The sequence below is a fragment of the Bufo bufo genome, chromosome 3 (assembly GCF_905171765.1).
Source record: "Bufo bufo chromosome 3, aBufBuf1.1, whole genome shotgun sequence".
Lineage (NCBI taxonomy): Eukaryota > Metazoa > Chordata > Amphibia > Anura > Bufonidae > Bufo > Bufo bufo.
In genome coordinates this window covers 360380522-360400401 of record NC_053391.1, presented here as the reverse complement: position 1 = coordinate 360400401, position 19880 = coordinate 360380522, and the positions used below count along the sequence as shown (strand labels likewise).

The 19880-nt window shown below is 40.3% G+C and overlaps 1 protein-coding gene across 1 annotated transcript in view; it reads right to left on the bottom strand.

Annotated features, from left to right (window-relative positions):
* Positions 1-19880, bottom strand: part of CSMD2 (CUB and Sushi multiple domains 2) — a 1002961-nt gene that overhangs the window by 384482 nt on the left and 598599 nt on the right. The window lies entirely within an intron of this gene.

Here is a 19880-nt window from a genome sequence, read left to right as displayed (position 1 = left end):
GTTCATGAAATTTCTTCCTTCTTAGATTTACCAAAATCAACTGTCAGTTGTATTATTGCAAATTGGAAGCATTTAGAAACCACAGGAACTTTAAAAAGTTCATGCAATGGGTTTACATGGTAGCTGCATGCAAGTCTTGTTCACTAGGCACAATGCCAATTGTCAGATGGAGTGGTGCAAAACATGCCACCACTGGACTCTGGAGCAGTGGAAATTTGTTCTTTGGAGTGATGAATTACACTTCTCTATCTAGCAGTCTGATGGATGAGCCTGGGTTTGGCAGAAATTGATAGAGGAGGAATAATGCTATGTGGCTTTTCAGCGGTTGGCCTAGGCCCCTTAGTTCTCATAAAGGGAAATATAAGGGCTTCAGTATACCAAGAGATTTTGAACAATTGCTCCCATATTTGTCGGAACAATTTGGGGAAGACCCTTTTCTGTTCTAGTATGACTGTTCCCCAATGCACAAAGCAAGATTCTTAAATCTATGGTTGGGTGAATTTAGTGAGGAAGAACTTGACTGGCCTACACAGAGCCCTGACTTCAACTCCATCAAACACCTTTGGGATTAACTAGAATGGAGTTTTCCAGACAGGCCCTCTAGTAAACCATCATTATCAGACCCCAGTAATCTGTAGCTGACCCAATATTTATGTCCATATAATGTATGCTAAATCAATGGGGATATTTATCAAACCTGGTGTAAAGTAAAGTGGGTCAGTATACACAAATTTCTTCCAGCTCATTTCTTCTGAAGTATTCATTTAAATCATATCCACAACCTAATTGGTTGCTATGGTCATCTGATCCATTTTTGAATTGCAAATTTAAAAAAAAAAGTTTCCCCCAAATATGTAGCTCTAAAAGAAATATATTCAAGGTAACATTTTTGTTTAACCCTTTCTCAACATCTGCCATAAATGTACAGTGGATATTGGGTCTTTAAAGACGGTGCCTGCTGTTTTACTTCCACAGCAGCATCTGGACATACTGGAAATACCATATTTTTCGCTTGATTAGACGCATTTTCAAGAAAAAATCTTGCTAAAAAGTGCCTGTGTGTCACGGATGATGTTGCAGATAGCTGGAAGTTATGGATAAACATCCGACTGGCTTGATCCCAACCTAAGGAGCATAAAGGTGACCCCTATAAAACCCTAAGAGCTCACCCTGACTGCTAAGCACATACAAGGGTCTCATAGGTAGACGATTGCATGCCCTCGTACCTAGACTGTATGACACCTGAAAACCCTATAATAGTGAGGGGACACGACCACCGGCTCCCTGCACTTAATACGGAGGGAGTCAGGGTCACCTAGAATTAAGCCAGCAAGGAAACACAATACATGAAAGGACTTATCTGAACAAGCAGTAACAGAAGTCTCCAGCAGTGAACATGTCAATCCAGGAAGTAGTATAAACCGCAAAGTGAGGCAGTATGGGAGGGAATATAAAGGGAGGCAATTAGTGTAAATAGGTGACAGCTGGGAGAAGGAAAGGAGATGACAAAGTGAAACCAAAACAAAGAACATCATGCAAGAGGTACAGAAGAACGTCTGCCAGACCTTCTCAGAGAGCTGGCGGTGACAGTACCCCTCCCTCTATGGGTGGACTCCGGACACTCAGAGCCCACCTTCTCAGGATGGGACCTATGGAAAGCCCTGATGAGACGAGTGGCCTTAATGTCCACCACTGGGACCCACATCCTCTCCTCAGGACCATAACCCTCCCAATAAACGAGGTACTGGAGAGAACCGTGGATAATGCGAGAATCCAAGATCCTTGAGACCTGAAATTCAAGATTACCATCAACAACAATCGGAGGAGGAGGCAAAGAGGAGGGTACAGTGGGTTGGACATAAGGTTTTAATAGGGACCTGTGAAAAACATTATGGATCTTCCAAGTCTGAGGAAGATCAAGACGGAAGGCAACGGGATTGATGACGGACAAGATCTTGTAAGGCCCAATAAACTTAGAACCCAACTTCCAGGAGGGAACCTTCAGTTTGATATTCTTTGTAGACAACCACACCAGATCACCCACATTTAGGTCCGGACCAGGCACGCGTCTCTTATCCGCCACACGCTTATATCTCTCACTCATCCTCTTCAGATTACCCTGAATCTTTTGCCAAATAAATGACAAAGACGAGGAAAATCTCTCCTCATCAGGTAAACCAGAAGACCTCTCTCCACTCTCCAGAGAATGTCCCAAACTGCGGATGAAACCCATATACACACAAAAAATGGTGACTTATCAGAGGACTCCTGGCAACGGTTATTTAAAGAAAACTCAGCAAGGGACAAAAAAGAACACCAATCCTCCTAAATCTCTGCCACAAAACAGCGCAGATATGTCTCCAGATTCTGATTGACGCCTTCGGTCTGACGATTCGACTGGTGGTGAAATGCAGAAGAGAACGACAACCGAACCCCCAAGCAAGAACAGAAGGCCTTCCAGAATCTGGAAACAAATTGCGTGCCCCTGTCAGAAACGATGTCTGAAGGAATGCCATGCAATTTGACAATGTGATCAACAAATGCTTGCGCCAGCGTCTTAGCATTGGGTAACCCAGTAAAGGGATTGAAATGCGCCATTTTTCTAAAACGGTCCACTACTACCAGAATCACATTCTTCCCCGAGGAACGAGGCAGGTCTGTAATGAAGTCCATCGACAGATGCGTCCAAGGACGGGAAGAAATGGGTAACGGGAGGAGAGAACCCGATGGCCGTGAATGAGGGACCTTGGCACGAGCGCAGGTCTCGCAGGCTGCCATAGAACCCTCAACCGTCTTACGAAGAGCCAGCCACCAGAATATCCGAGCAATGAGATCTACTGTGGCTCTACTCCCCGGGTGCCCAGCAAGCATAGTATCGTGGTGCTCCTTAAAAACCTTGTGTCGTAAAGCGAGAGGCACAAACAACCTCCCAGGGGGACAAAGATCAGGAGCCTCTGCCTGGGCTGCCTGAACCTCTGCCTCCAAATCAGGATAAAGAGCAGAGACGACCACCCCTTCAGCCAAAATGGGACCCGGGTCTTCAAAGTTCCCCCCTCCTGGAAAACAATGTGACAGGGCATCAGTCTTCACATTTTTAACCCCAGGGCGGAATGTGACAACAAAATTAAACCTAGAAAAGAATAAAGACCATCTGGCCTGTCTCGGGTTCAGACGCTTGGCTGATTCCAAGTAGGCCAGATTCTTATGGTCGGTAAACACGGTTATAGGGTGTCTGGCTCCCTCTAGCCAATGGCGCCATTCCTCAAAAGCTAATTTGATGGGCAACAACTCCCTATCTCCCACATCGTGATTTCTCTCTGCGGAGGAGAGTTTCCTTGAGAAAAAGGCACACGGTCGCCATTTGGCAGGAGAGGGACCCTGAGATAAGACTGCACCCACACCCACCTCAGAAGCGTCCACCTCAACAATAAAAGGTAGAGAGACATCAGGTTGTACCAAAATGGGAGCGGAAGCAAAACTCTTTGATACTAGAAAAGGCCTTAAGCGCATCTACCGACCAGGAGGAAAAATCTACCCACTTTTTAGTCATATCAGTGAGTGGCTTAACAGAGGAATAATTCAAAATTAACTTTCTGTAATAATTGTCAAAACCCAAAAACCGCATCAGCGCCTTCTGATTCTCAGGAAGCTCCCAATCAAGCAAAGCGCGGACCTTCTCAGGGTCCATGCGAAAACCAGAAGCGGAGTGAAGAAAACCAAGAAATTGAATCTCCAGAACCGCAAACACACATTTTTCCAGTTTAGCGTACAATTTATTCTCCCGCAGAATGAGCAAGACCTGACGTAGGTGGTCCCTATGGGTTTTGAAATCAGGAGAAAAAAATCAAAATGTCATCTAGATACACCTATACAAATTTCCCCATTAAATGATAAAAAATGCTGTTCACAAAATGTTGGAAGACGGCCGGAGCATTAATCAAACCAAAGGGCATAACCAAATTCTCGAAATGACACTCAGGGGTATTAAAGGCCGTCTTCCATTCGTCGCCTTCCCTGACCCTGATTAGGTTGTATGCCCCTCTTAAATCCAACTTAGAAAAAACTTTAGCCCCAACAATCTGGTTAAACAGGTCCGGAATCAGAGGAAGCGGATATGGGTCACGAATTGTGATACAGTTCAGCTCCCTGAAATCCAGACAAGGTCTTAAAGAACCATCTTTTTTCTTAACAAAAAAAAACAAACAGCGGCAACAGGTGAATTCGAGGGTCAGATGTGTCCCTTCCTCAGGCTCTCAGAGATATAAGTACGCATAGCGACTCGTTCAGGTTGGAAGAGATTGTATAAACGTGATTTTGGCGCCTGGGATGAGATTAATAGGGCAATCGTACTCCCGGTGAGGGGGCAGCTCCTGGACACCACTCTTGGAAAACACATCCGAAAATTCAGAGAGAAAAGATGGTACAGTCTTGGTAGAAACCTCTGAAAGAGACGCCGTGAGGCAATTCTCTCTGCAAAATTCACTCCAACCATTTATTGGCCTTGCTTGCCAATCAATGGTGGGGTTATGTTTAGTGAGCCAGGGTAGCCCCAACACTAGAGGAGTAGGTAATCCGCTTAGGATGAAACATGACATATCCTCAACATGAGCATCACCCACAGTCAAACGGATATTGTGAACTATGCCCTTTAACGATTTTTGAGAAAGTGGAGCGGAATCGATAGCAAAAACAGGTATATCCTTTTCCAAAGTGCATACCTGGAAACCATGTGTTATAGCAAATTGATTATCAATGAGATTGACAGCTGCTCCACTATCTACAAAAATCTCACAAACAATGTTCTTGCTATCTAGCGCCACCCTGGCAGGTAGGACAAAACGGGAAAAACAAGCAAACGGCAAACCTTCAAATTCCGCATCAACCTTGCCAATAGTAGCAAATGGAAAGTTTTTAGAGTTTCTTTTTATTTTTGTTTCTTTATTACCCATAGAAAACTCCCTGAATCTCCTAGAGGGGAAAACATTAGCCAAATGATTTATACCCCCACAACAGAAACAAACCCTCCTCTGAGAGCTGAATCCTCTACTATCCGAGGCAAGCAAACCCAGCTGCATGGCCTCCTGCTCAGAGGGGATTGAGAGAGACTGAGGCCCCTGCACACTGAATGAGACCGCCCCACTGTCCTTGGACTGAATATGACAGGAAGGAGTGGTCTCTCCTCTCTCCCTAAGACGCCTGTCAATACGAACAGCTAGAGACATGGCAGACTCCAACGAGGCAGGTCTCTCATGAAAAGCAAATGCATCTTTCAATCCCTCCGAAAGACCATGGCAAAATTGACTTCGGAGTGCAGCATCGTTCCAACCAGTATCAGCTGCCCATCGCCGAAAATCAGAACAATATATCTCTGCGGACTGTTTACCCTGGCATAAAAGACACAGTTTAGATTTAGCCAGAGCAATACGATCTGGGTCATCATATATCTGCCCCAGGGCTACAAAAAATTAATCCACCGATCGGAGGGGCCGTGCCCCCACGGGCAGCGAAAAGGCCCAAGATTGAGCGTTATCCCTGAGCAGCGAGATGATGATCCCCACCCTCTGCTCCTCATCACAAGAGGAATGGGGAAGTAGGCGAAAATAGAGTTTGCAAGCCTCTCTAAAGCAAACAAAATTCTCACTACCCCCGGAGAACATATCCGGAAGCGAGATCTTAGGCTCGGAACAAACTCCATAAACGCAAGCAGAACCGGTCACCTGAAACTGAGACACAGTTTTACGGAGATCTGCTACCTCCAGTGAAAGACCTTGCATGCGGTCAATCAAGGCTGAAACCGGATCCATGCTTAAGACGGTGATGGCGGCTTATAATGTCACGGATGATGTTGCAGATAGCTGGAAGTTATGGATAAACATCCGACTGGCTTGATCCCAACCTAAGGAGCATAAAGGTGACCCCTATAAAATCCTAAGAGCTCACCCTGACTGCTAAGCACATACAAGGGTCTCAGAGGTAGACGATTGCATGCCCTCGTACCTAGACTGTATGACACCTGAAAACCCTATAATAGTGAGGGGACACGACCACCGGCTCCCTGCATTTAATACAGAGGGAGTCAGGGTCACCTAGAATTAAGCCAGCAAGGAAACACAATACATGAAAGGACTTATCTGAACAAGCAGTAACAGAAGTCTCCAGCAGTGAACACGTGTATCCAGGAAGTAGTATAAACCGCAAAGTGAGGCAATATGGGAGGGAATATAAAGGGAGGCAATTAGTGTAAATAGGTGACAGCTGGGAGAAGGAAAGGAGATGACAAAGTGAAACCAAAACAAAGAACATCATGCAAGAGGTACAGAAGTACATCTGCCAGACCTTCTCAGAGAGCTGGCGGTGACACTGTGCAGTCAGGGAGATCCAACATGGCCAGAACTTCTGACTGCTTCCTTAATGATTTGACAGAGCACATATACAGTGCATCTGCACACTTCTCTCTCACTGCCGACACTGACCTGTGTGATCAGCGGCAGCAGGAGAGCACATGGGGAGGAAGGTCCTACAACTGTACTGAAAGGAAATGAAAAATCCAAGTACAGCTTAAGGGCCTTTGATGTCATCGATGTCATCAATTAGAGGATCCAGAGCAGAAGAACTATATAGCCGGCACTAGTGCAGGGAAATGTGAGTTTTTATTAAAGATGATGCGTATGTGTGTGTGTAGCAGCGCTGTATGTATGTATATGGATATAGCAAAGCTATATGTGTGTAGCAGAGCTATATGTGTGAAGCAGATGACACACTAAGGGAAACAAGAGTTGAGTAAAACTACTCCCCCCACCACACACACACACACACTACATCCTAAAGTTACTGACCTTGAGCCCTCCACTTCAGTAAACCACATTCCTTTCAAAGAGGACCTAGAAAATATGTTTTCTAATTTCCTGTTGTATAAACCTGGGATGTGTTTTATAAAGCGAAAAATACAGTAATAACAAACATTTACAGGTAACCTAACATCTCAATTTTTAACATTTAGCTATGCATATTACCTTATTATTTTAAGCATGTTGTTGCCGACGGTGCCATTATTCTGCTTTTATGTTTAATAGTTGCTGTAAAAAAAATAAACTTTATTCCATGATATTGCATAATTTTGATGCACACTTTGAGGTCAAGGAGGCTGGCTTTTGCATCCTCAAAGTCATGTTTGCTGTGCCCTCTTCCTGATTCCTGCCCCTTAATTAATGTTTTTGAGTAGTGAAAACATCATCTCCTCTTTTCTCCCCATCTCGAGCAGGCACCACTCTTGTCTGGTGCTTCTCTGTGCATGCACCAGACAAGGGAAACAGTGCATACTTGGAGGAGACAGAGTGTGCCTGTGTGATATGTGGAGAGATGAGGAGATGATGTGGCCACAACTCAGAAACATCAAGGGACAGGAGGCAGGAAGAGGGTGCAACAAGTATGATTTGGAGGATGCAAAAGTTAGCCTCCTTGACTTCAAACTGTAAATTAGCCTACATTGGTATCATAGAATAAAGTTGATTTTCACAACAATCATGAAAGGCAAAAGCAGAATAAGGAAACTATCTGGAACACCATGTTTGAAAGAATAAGGTAATGGGCATAGCAAGTTGAAAATTGGGATGTCAGGTGTTGTGACTAGGGCAACTGAGCAGTTTCTTGCTAGGAGCAAGCAACCCCCTCATCCCCCTTAATAAGATTTGAAGAGCCATTTGGCTTCTAAAGCAGTTAGAGGCTCCCACGCATGCAATAGCAAATTTCCTATTCAGCCCTGGCTGACAGATTGCTCAATTTTCCCATAGAATGTGGCAAACCATTACAGTCTATGGTAGAAATGATCTAAAGATTGTTTGTTGAAGTTCTCTAAGGGGGCTAAAAATAAAGTTGAAAAAAGTTTATTATGAATGTTAAAAAAATAAAAAAATAAATAAAAACTCACAAACCCATTTTATATATAAATCAATAAAAATAAATAAAAAATAAAAAATAAACATCATGGGCATTACCACATCTGAAAATTCCAGAATTTTTAAAAGATAAAAATATTTATCATGAACACCATAATAGAAAAAATTTTTAATTTTTTTTGGTTGCTGCACCTTGAATAAAAATAATCAAAAATTCATACGTACCATAACATGGTATTAGTGAAAACTGCAGATCACTCTGCAAAAAAGATCACTTACATAGCTCCATAGATGGAAACATAAGAAAGTTATTGGTGTCATAATATGGCAATGGAAAAAAAAAAGTTTTTTGCTTTTTAAAGGCATTAAAATGTAATAAAAAGTATATAAATGATTTGATATTGCTGTAATCATACTGGTCCACAAAATAAAGCTGTCATTTTTACTGCATAGTGAACAACATAGATATGAAACCCATAAAACATAGCCAAAATTGCCTTTTTTCCCAGTTCTACCCGATTCATATTTTTTCTATATTCCCAATACATCGTATGGAATATTACATAGTACCATTAAAAAGTATAACTTGTCCTGCAAAGAACATGCCCTCATATAGCTATATGAATTAAAATGACCTAAAAGTTATGGCTCTTGGAAAGCAGAGAGGAAAAAAATGTGAAAGAATATAAGATAGCTGCATCAGAAAGGGGTTAGATTACAGATTACCGTATGTTGTTTATATTTATCAGCCACATTTGGACTGGTAGAAATGAAAGAATATGCCACTCATTTTATTATACAGCTTGGTAGCATATAAACCTTCAATATAATTACAACTGTGTTACGTATTTTCTTTTGGGTGTTTAAGAAATGTTATGGCTGCCTATGAAATGTACAAATGCGGAGCTCAGTGGGGATATATGCCCACATGTCACCAGTCCATTTCTAATTCTAAACTGCTGCACTAAAGCTGTTGCTTAAAATACCTTTTTGTACTTTTCCATTGTCCCACAGTAACAATTATCCGAGTGCCTATGTTGTACATAGAAACATTTGCTATCATATAATATGAATTTTTTTTTTTTTTTATGTTGCCATTGTTACTGATAGAATTAAAAAGTGCAAAAGTCAAGTCTTTTTCCTTTATGGTTATGCATTCTCTTTCACTTTTACAGGTTTCATGTCCTCCCCATCAATATTTTTACTTGACGGTGTAGCACTTTGCCAACAATATAACTGTTACTGTACTGGCACGTTTGCATAAGCAAATTGGCCAATCCACCTAATAAAGTAATGACCATAATGTCACTGGCAAATGGATATGAGCACTCTGATACTAGAACAATCATATGCAAAAATGCATCTTTTTTCAGAAATTTTATTGGACGGAATGGAAAAGATATGCTTGGCAGAGCACTGTTAAATAACTATAAAACCAACATAAGTATATTACAAGTAGCAATGAGGAATTTTCAACATGATTGGGATTAATACTGGCAGGAATATTCAAGAATATGCATAGAAATATTAATTGTGAATATTCTATAAAGAAAATAGTTTAGTAAGACGAGATGGCAGGTAAGAACGTCACACAACATTGCAGAATCAGACTACAAAATGTTTGTAGTCTGTAACCATGGAGAAATACATTTTAGCTTTGCATATGAGCTATATACCTAAATAATTAGTATTAGTATACAATAGAAAAATGCTTCATTATATTTTTATATTAGGTGCCTTGGAGCAACAAGTCGTTGCAAAGTTGTGCATAGTCTTTACTTATTATTTACCGTGAATTGTGAAAGAAAATAAAACCATAATTGTTAGCTACTAGATATAGGTCGTTGATCCAAGGAGTTATTCTGATTGCCTGATTGGAGTCGGGAAGGAATTTTTTTCCCCTTAAGTGGGGAAAATTGGCTTCTACCTCACAGGGGTATTTTTACCTTCCTCTGATTCAACTTGCAGGATAACAGGCCAAACTGGATGGACAAATGTATTTTTTGAGCCTTATACACTATGTTACTATGTTACAATACAACCCATCAAGCCTCATTTCAGCCCCTCAAATTTTTTTTGTTTTTGGAAACCTTTATATGAAGTCATATGCCATTTATGTCTTTTTAAAGGTCATAGCAACATAATGTCATATGTAGACCACAATCAACCCTCTACAGATAGTAGGGGTGTTGTTTAAAACTAAATTAGAGCAGTGTCTGTATTCCTTCTGTACAGTATTGGCAATTCTCTATAACAAAGTAGGGCGCAAAGGTTCCCATATTCCTATAAACCATCTTGCCTATACTTTACACATAGCTATCTCATATCATCCATCCTAGATATTTATATTGTCGCACAGGACTGTAGTGATAATTTTTCGATTACACTGTTAAGTGATCTTGCTACTAGTTCATTTAAGGTGAAATTTCTGTCCCTGTTCAAAGTGACCTGACTATAATTTATTGCAATACAATTCTTATCACTGTCTGCCAAACATGATATTTTCCTGCTAACACACTTTGACATCTACTGAAGTGCAAACTTTGCAATTGGATTTGTTAACCAATATTCACTTGTATTGTTGACCTGAGGTAAAATTCAGATTTTTTTTCGGATAGAATCCTTAATCCAAAAAAAACAACCAGAAAGTTTAGGTGAATTATTCCTGTTCCATCCTCAAGTTTCGACCCCTTCACCTCAAACTCCCTAGTGTGAAAAACTCCAAAGCTTGTTTGCTGTTGAGTCATCTTTCACACTGCTTGTTGCTTCATTTCTCACATTCAAACCCTCTCTAAATCCTACTGCCTTCATTTAAGAAGCAGATCTTGAATCTGCTTCTCATCTTGGAAAAGACATAACTCTTTCTAAATAGTTTTCTTCTAACTGTCATCTATTTTAGATGCTGCTGGTATACTCCAATTCATTCTCTTCGGTCTTCAAAAATACAACCCTCTTTTGCGATCTGCTTCTACAGTAGTTTGTCTGTTCCCTTCAGGATTGAGTTTAAAACCTTGGCTCCAACATGAAAAGTCTAGTGGCAGAATGTTTTCTACAGAGGTAAAGGATTGATGGAAGGTTCTTCTTTAGATAAACTTTTTTTTAGAATTTTAAAGAAATTATTTAAAATGGCTGCTAGCAACCTATTCTAGAATGTGAGCAAGACTGGTTGTCTGCACTTCCAGAGATGCCTATGAGGGTGAGGGGGGCAGGGCCTTACTACACTGCTCTACCATAGATGGTAATAATGTTATCCTGCCCATGACAGGCCCTAATGGCTGAACAGCCTGATAGGAAAACTCATCAATATGCAATATATGGAAGTACCAGAGTGTAGAGTGTAGTGAGGCCTCACCCCGCTACGCAGCTCTGTAAGTAAAGGCAACCAATCCTGCTCACATTGTAGGACAGGTTGCTGGCGGCTATTTTAAATAATTCCTGGAGAACCCTTGTAAGGGATCATATCCAATAAGAGAGTATTCTGTGAATCAATATATGAAGAAGACAAATGCTGAGGTAGACGCATATACAAATTCAGCATCTAAGAAAAGAGCATTCTAAAGAAATATTTTGAAAAAATATTATCAGTGTACTGTATCTGTTACGTATGTAATAGGAATTCAGAAAAATAGGAGTATGGATGAACAGGAAATACAAATACTATTAAATATGAAAATTTCTATCCACAATAATTATAAAAGTCATTGTTGGTTTTTCATTAATTGGCTAAATTTATTTTGCCATATCAATTACAACTAACATATATATTTGGTTCAATATGGTGCTTACTGTATTAAAAGGCAACCCTTCATTTGGGAGTTCCATCAATAATCCACAAGACAGTAGCTGTACGGGATATCTCTCTCTGGAGGACCTGACAATTTCAATGGGCACTATGTATGGTTCCTTTCTGCTGTGGTGGATCTATGAGGTTCCTCCATTGATTACAGAAGATTGATTAGGGGGAAGGGGGCTATATATTTCTTATTCGATTGATCCAAAGAAAATTAAACGCAGAATCCTAGTAAAGTAGATATCATGTCCCTGTATGGAGAATAGTGTTGAGCAAATCAAAGCTAAACGAATTGACTTCAGGTAAAATTCAATTCGCCACAAAGCCGAATTTCATGGTAACTAGTAAATTTTTCCTGAAATAGCAGTAAAAAAAAACAAAAATACATACTCACCTCATTTATTTGCTCATGGAGAGGCTGTCACGTCCATCTTGATAGAAGAAAAAGTGCCAAATCTCTCGAACGTGAATGTGCGACATCACCACGTCATCAAGCTGGCCAGGTGCTGTGACGTTATTGGTGATGATGTCACTGTGTCTGCCTGCTGTCATCACATCAGCGCGAAAGAGATTTGGCAAACGGATGAGGTGAGTATGTATTCTTTTTGTTTTTAACCCCTGAAAGGCCTCAATGTGACTGTCAGATGCCATGATCAGCTTTGAACGCGTTATCTGAGGGGTTCAATGACGGGGGAAGCGTGATCGCCGCCCACGTCATTGCGCCCGCTACATACAATGCAATGGGATTGTGATAAAGTAATTCATACTGAATTGAATTTCTTTGTGAACTTCGGCAAAGCAACCAAATTAAATTTTTTATAACTTTGTTCATCTCTAATAAAGAAACAAGAAATATTCTTCCTTAATGTGGTTCACATTAAATCCCGTAATGATACCACATTGATAGCGAGCTTTCTTTCATGAGAGATGTGTATGCAACTATTAAATAATTTAGAATTACACTTTGCAATGGCAATACCTCAATTGAAATACTGTACAATGAAAATTATTTTCTATCACCAAAATCCATGGAAATGGACCATATTCCTAATCGCTTTAATAGCAGACATTTTAATGAACAAGGTTACTTTGGCTGAAACAAATGATAATTGTAAAAAATTGAACATTGTATAAAATAATGACAGTGTAATAATAATGACAGTATCACTAAAAAGTTAAATCCTATATAAGAAGGATTCTATATTCTAACCTCTTAATAGGGTCACATTCCCTACACACTGAAAAACAACATAAATATGAACTTTCGCACGGGGTAAGGATACAAACAACGTTTTTTCTACTTCCTTCAAGCCACCAGGAAAATGACTAGTGTTCCAATTTCATCTTGGCCTATGAAAGCCAAAGACAGATGGAAATTGCTATCTCAATAACCTGTTTCTTGGACCATTGCCTAGTAACTCAGAAGTTCATAGGATGTAGCCACATTTGACATGTACAGTTGCAATCACAGTGGCCTTTAAAAACAACAATTTACAGATTGTTGTACATTGTACAAGATTTACATTGTACATTGAGCAAACAGTTTTTGCAATCTATTATCCTTTCATAACATTGGCTAAGGTGATCCAAAAATTCTGGTTTCATTAAATTCAAGCATCATGCTCGAACAGTCAGAGTGACTTCTCCTATCCTCATCTAATGCATTAAGGAAATATCTTGCCAGGTTAAAATATCCATACAGAGTAAATATTCCACATGTCTATTAAGCCAGGTGATGAAAACTGAAGAGACAATCATCAGTAGTTTATTATCTATGTGAATACATCTCCATGGAGAAAGCTTTTGAGTGCAAATTCATGTACAAGGGACACATGCCCTCACTTCTTATTGGTGCACATCTAAATTCTCTATTTTTGTGTTCTAGGTTTCTCTGGGTCTACTTTGTCATCCGTTGTCATCTGCAAACGGAAATAATATGCTAAATGTATAAGTGTATATAAAGATAAAGGCATGGCTTTGGTCCAAGCAGAAATGATAGCAAAGTAAAAATAATCTGAGTATGTAAGGTCTTTCCAAAATACTGCTTTTTTAAAATACATCTTAGTTGCACACTTGGATTATCTCTACTGTCCTGATGAGTGACACTAATCATTATAAAAAGGTACCATATTTTTCGCCCTATAAGACGCACTGGCCCATAAGACGCACATAGGTTTTAGAGGAGGACAACAAGAATTTTTTTTTTTTCATTAGACTTCAGGTCACACCACCAGTCAGACCCCTAATGTCAATCAGACCTCAGATGACAGCCCCAATCAGACCCCTAATGTTAATAAGACCCCAATAAGACCTCAGATTAGACTCCCAATCAGACCTCAGCTCGGACCCCAATGCAAATGACCCCCAATCAGACCTCAGAAATGAGCCGCATGTCTCTCATGAGCCCCCATATCAGCCCCCATGCCTCTCATCAGCCCCCATATCAGCCCCCATAGCCATATTTCACCCCACATAATAGCCCCCATTGCCATATTTCAGCCCCTATGGCCATATTTCAGCCCTCATGGTCATATTTCAGCCCCATTACCATATTTAAGCCCCCATTTCCATGTTTAAGCCCTCATTATCAGACCCATTGCCATATTTCAGCCCTTATATCAGCCCCCATGGCCATATTTAAGGCCCCATATCAGCATCCATTGCCATGTTTCAGCCCCCATGCCTCTCATCAGTCACAGAACAAAAAAAAAAAACACTTACCTCTCCTGCTCCCAGACGCCACCGCTCCTCTACTCCAGCGCAATCCTGTTCCTCCTGCTGTTGGCTGTGCTGTGAACTGGCGCGCACAGCATGAGGTCACAAAGCGCCCTCACGCTGTGCGCAGCCACTGCACAGACGACAGCCGAGGACCAGGAAGCGGTGAGTACAGAGCCGTCACCGCTTCCTGGTCCTCCGGTACTAATGAGTGCTTCCATTATGGAAGGGCTCACTAGTATTCACCCCATAAGACGCAGGGACATTTTCCCCCCACTGTTTTGAGAGATTACTTGCTGAACAGTAACATAAACTATACCATAACCTTTGGTGATGTACAATTTATGATCACAACTTTCAGGGTTCTTTCATGTTATTTGTTTCAGTAGAGACTACTTGGTTTAGGTATGGTCAGAAACTTTGGTCAGAAACTTTGGGTAAGGTTTACATAGCAAAATGCACCAGAATTTTGGCTTAATATGCCCCCAAAAAACTGGTGTACTGTACATATTTTGCGCTACTGCTCCCAAGGAGTTGTGGCTTAGCAGGAAAGGCATGTAGCTTAGTGGGAAGATCATGACTCAACATGTGGCAGCATGTGTCAAAAAGTTTGATACAAAATTGTGGTGCATAATAAGCCAAGTGTAAAGTTTGTAAAAAGTGTCTATAAATGGACCCTACTATCCAGTATGAGCCACTTTGATAAACTGGATATGTCTTTAGACTGTTTAGTCTAAGTTTACACTGCTTAAACATTAGACAGGAATAGTAACTCTGCCCAAATGTATTAGAAGACTCTGTAGCCACTGAGGCAAGAAGTGATTCGATTGACAGTTGAGGTACAGAGGACCAATCAATGTATCGTAAATGTCAAATGTTATGTTTATGGTTTATGAAGGTTGGCTTGTATCTGCCACCTTATCTGTAAGCATTATATAATCTTATACACTGCTTTATTAAAGTGAAATGATCTTGTTGGACACATACTGTTTGTGTCTCAAATTATTCTCCGATCCAAGCTCGGTAATTTTGTACTACTTTGGTTTTCCCATGATAATCAGTGGAACCTGATTAAGTTTCGATAACACTGTAGAGGAGAAGAGGGCATCACATAGGTAAATGACTACAATCATGTTACATGACATGCTATGTTTGTTATTTAAGTCACATGTTGCCTTGTTATTGAACTTAAAGGGGCTCTCCTGGAATGATTTAAAATGGCTGCAAACAACCTATACTAGAATGTGAGCAGGAGGGACTACCTCCACTTGCAGAGCTGCCTTGGGGAGAAGTTTTGGGGTCTCACTATACACTAAGCTCTGGCACTTGAATATACATACTACATATTGGTGAGTATTACTGCTCAACCATGATGGCATACTGTAGGCAGTATCACATCATTACCATCTATTATAGAGTAGTGTAATGTGTAGTGAGGCCCAAGGCCTTCACCCTTCTAGGCAGCTCAAGTGGAGGCAGCTAGTCTTGCTCACATTCTAGTACAGGTTGCTAGCAGTCACTTTAATCCATGGAGAAACCTTTTAAGCTTTAAAGGGCTTCTGTCACCCCACTAAACTCATTTTTTTTTTTGTGTACTTATAATCCCTATCCTGCGATATATCTATACATTATGTTATTAATCATTTTCGTTCAGTAGATATGTCAAAAAACGTACTTTTATAATATGCTAATTACCTGTCTACCAGCAAGTAGGGCGTCTACTTGCTGGTAGCAGCCGCAAAAAAACACCCCCTCCTCCTGTTGATTGACAGGGCGAGCCGCGATCTCCTCCTCCGACTGGCCCTGTCAGCATTTCAAAAGTCGCGTGCCTGTGTTGATTCGGCGCAGGCACTCTGAGATAAGGAGGCTCGCCTCCTCAGCACTCCCTCAGTGCACCTGCGCCCATGACTTCACCGAAAGAGAAGACGTCATCGGCGCAGGCGCAATGAGGGAGTGCTGAGGAGGCGAGCCTCCTTCTCTCAGAGCGCCTGCGCCGAATCAACACAGGCGCGCGATTTTTGAAATGCTGACAGGGCCGGCCGGAGGAGGAGATCGCTGCTGGTCCTGTCAATCAGCAGGAGGAGGGGGCGGTTTTTTGGGGCTGCTACCAGCAAGTAGACGCCCTACTTGCTGGTAGACAGGTAATTAGCATATTATAAAAGTACGTTTTTTTACATATCTACTGAACGAAAATGATTAATAACATAATGTATAGATATGTCGCAGGATAGGGATTATAAGTACACAAAAAAAAATAATGAGTTTAGTGGGGTGACAGAAGCCCTTTAAATCAAAAATACTCAGCATTCTTGAATACATTTTATTCAAGGTTAATTCATCGCTAGGTCGTGTATCCTGTGGATGAAGTTGGTGAACCCTGCACTGGGGAAAGGCTATAATAATATATAGCACTTCTAGACACCAGTTTCTAATAACCACTAAAATTCAAATGCTAAATGGAAGCATTTTTATTACCCCTACCCGATATAAAGTACCAAGTTCATAATCATATACCATGCAAGTCAGATTCCAGAGCCTAACTTCCAGCTTTTCAACTGCGCTCACTTCATAACGCAACTCATGTTTTATACTTAATTGGACGCCGGGTCTAAATCAAATCAGCTTTGCAATTAGAATTTCGTTTAATTGCAATGTGATGGCAAATTGAAGTTAAGAGATCGTTATTTCTCAGTGGTGATCAGATCTGCTCCCATCAAATTCTAAAAAAGACGAGGAAATGGAAATTATTTAGTGTTATGGGAGTGTACAATGAGATTCTGAGCCAGACATCGATCCCTAGGGAAGACTCTTGACTGCTTTGGCTGCTTGGAAACTTTCTTTAAATTAAGGTATTTTTAGTGTACTGTTTTTAAGGAGGATCTGTCATGGGAAACTAACTTCTCTTTATGCAGAAGACATAGGAGGCCATGATGCAGGAGTACTGTGTCTCACTTATGCTACTTGTGCTGATTGCTGGACCTTGGTGCTGTCTGTAACAAAAAGGCCAGATAACTTTCCTCATTTATACAGTATGTACCAAAACATTTTATGGTTTCAAAACAAAGTACCCGCAAACCTCTATCCTCAACCCTGCTTGCCCACAACAGGGCAAGTGCTTACTAGCAAGTTAAAGGGAAAATCCAGACAAAATAATCTTTCCATATATCATAAATACACTTCAGAAGATGTCATTGGTGAGGTCTATGATCTTAAATCAACACTGATTTCCAGTTTGAGTAACCTCCTATGGCACTGCTAATAGAAGTGAATAGGAATAAGCTGCAATACCAGATACAGTACATGGACACATGTGGCTCTGTATGAATCCTGTTTATTATGGTAATCAGTGATGGTCCTAGATCAAATACTACTTCAATGTGATCTTCTTCCCTACAAAAAGATCACTGTGACTGGGTTTCTTGATAGTTGTTTTGTAGGAACATGACTGCAACAAGGGCTCATGGAAGATTTTTTTTTCCTGTGGAGGTTAGTGATATAAAATGCTAGTTTTTATTACAATGTTCTTGCAGTTTTGAGTTAAAAAGTTATCTGCTAAGAACCTATATAGGGTTCCTTTCAAATTAGGGAATTCCTTCCTACCACACAGCAATTGTGGTGAAACAAACCATTTCAGGATATTGCACATTCTTTTCATCGTCTCCAAACCTGCAAGGGACAGCCAGTCCTAGTAAACAATTCATGAAGCTATTCCACATTTCGGCATAGTTCTTCCCTAGATATCATCAGTTCTGATTAAATGTACTATAATAACTTTATACCCCTTTTAGTATTAAAATGGGCAGAAATCCACCGTAATGTTTTATTTAGAGCTAGAACAGGGAAAAACATGGAATGCAAAAAGAACAAGTAAAACCCATACTTATGTATCGAATATTTAAATAATTTAATTCAGAGCTTTATTGACAATTTCTGCTTTCTGTGTATGTAACATTTTTCTGTCAATTGAGATGCTCTAAGTTCACGCTAGTGTTATACTTTTATAGTAGAGCTTTAAGAGGAGAATAAACCTAGAAATTAATGAGCAGAAACACCAATTTCTAAGGATACTTTCACACTAGCTTTAGAAGAATTCGGCAGGCAGTTCCGTTGCCAGAACTGCCTGCCGGATCCAGAAATCTGGATGCAAACGGATAGCATTTGTTTCCGGACCCATTGCAATACCGGATCCATCTCTCCGGTGTCATCTGGAAAAATGGATCCGTTATTTATCTTTTTCACATTTTCAAAGGTTTAAAGACTAGGAAACCGCATCCGTTTTTCCAGAACACTTGGTACCGGATCCGGCATTAATATATTTCAATGGAAATTAATGCCGGATCCGGCAAGTGTTTCCAGAATTTTGGTCGGAGAAAATACCGCAGCATGCTGCAGTATTTTCTCAGGCCAAATACCTTAAAAGTGACTGAACTGAAAACATCCTGATGCATACTCAACAGAATGCTTTCCGTTCAGAATGCATTAGGATAAAACTGATGTGTTTTTTTTCCGGTATTGAGCCCCTAGGACGGAACTCAATACCGGAAAACTTTAACACTAGTGTGAAAGTAGCCTAAGCCTCCAAGATATCTGGCGAGCCCTTAAATCTTGCTGAGGAAATCAGGAAATATCTTCCCCAAACTCCTAATTTTTTTGCTGAAATTGATGGATGGTGCATTTTTAATAGGTTATAGTATAGTATAACCTATTAAAAAATAGTACCGTAATAGTAATACTATGTTCCTTTAAAATCATCACTTTTATTAGACATGATTAAAATGGTTGTCAAACTATAATAAGTAGGGATAACAATGTAAAAGCGCCAAAGTATGAAAAATAACACACAGTGCAATAATAATGTTGAAAAAATATGGGGGGAGAAGCTCACAAAAATATAGAAAAAGGAAGAAGCGAGAACACGAAAAGCGCGTTGAGGGGAAGGCGCCATTCTTTACTTTTACCACACGGTATGTTATCGATTGGTAGATTTGTTTTCTTGGGGGCTTGATTCCTAATAGATAGCAGTAGTTGTCTCACAGCTATTTATTAATATAGGCCAGGCAGCATTACAGTGGATAGGTACTACTACTTAGCTCACACTGAGGCATGCATATAGTCCCTTTTTCTATATTTCTGTGAGTTCCCCCCCCCCCATATTTTTTCTACATTACTATTGCACTGTGTGTTATTTTTCATACTTTGGTGCTTTTGCATTGTTATCCATACTTATTATAGTTTGAAAACCATTTTAATCATGTCTAATAAAAGTGATGATTTTAAAGGAACATAGTATTACTCATATTTTTGGGATATGTACGGTATGTGTATAGTAATAAAAATACATAAACGAATGTACTCTGGATTTGCCGCTTTTTCACCCCTATGATCTTTTACCCAGACTACCATTGGCAATAGAAGACCCATTTGGTATTTCAAGGTACTTGTGTTAACATACTCTATCACAGACCAAACACAATACCTCA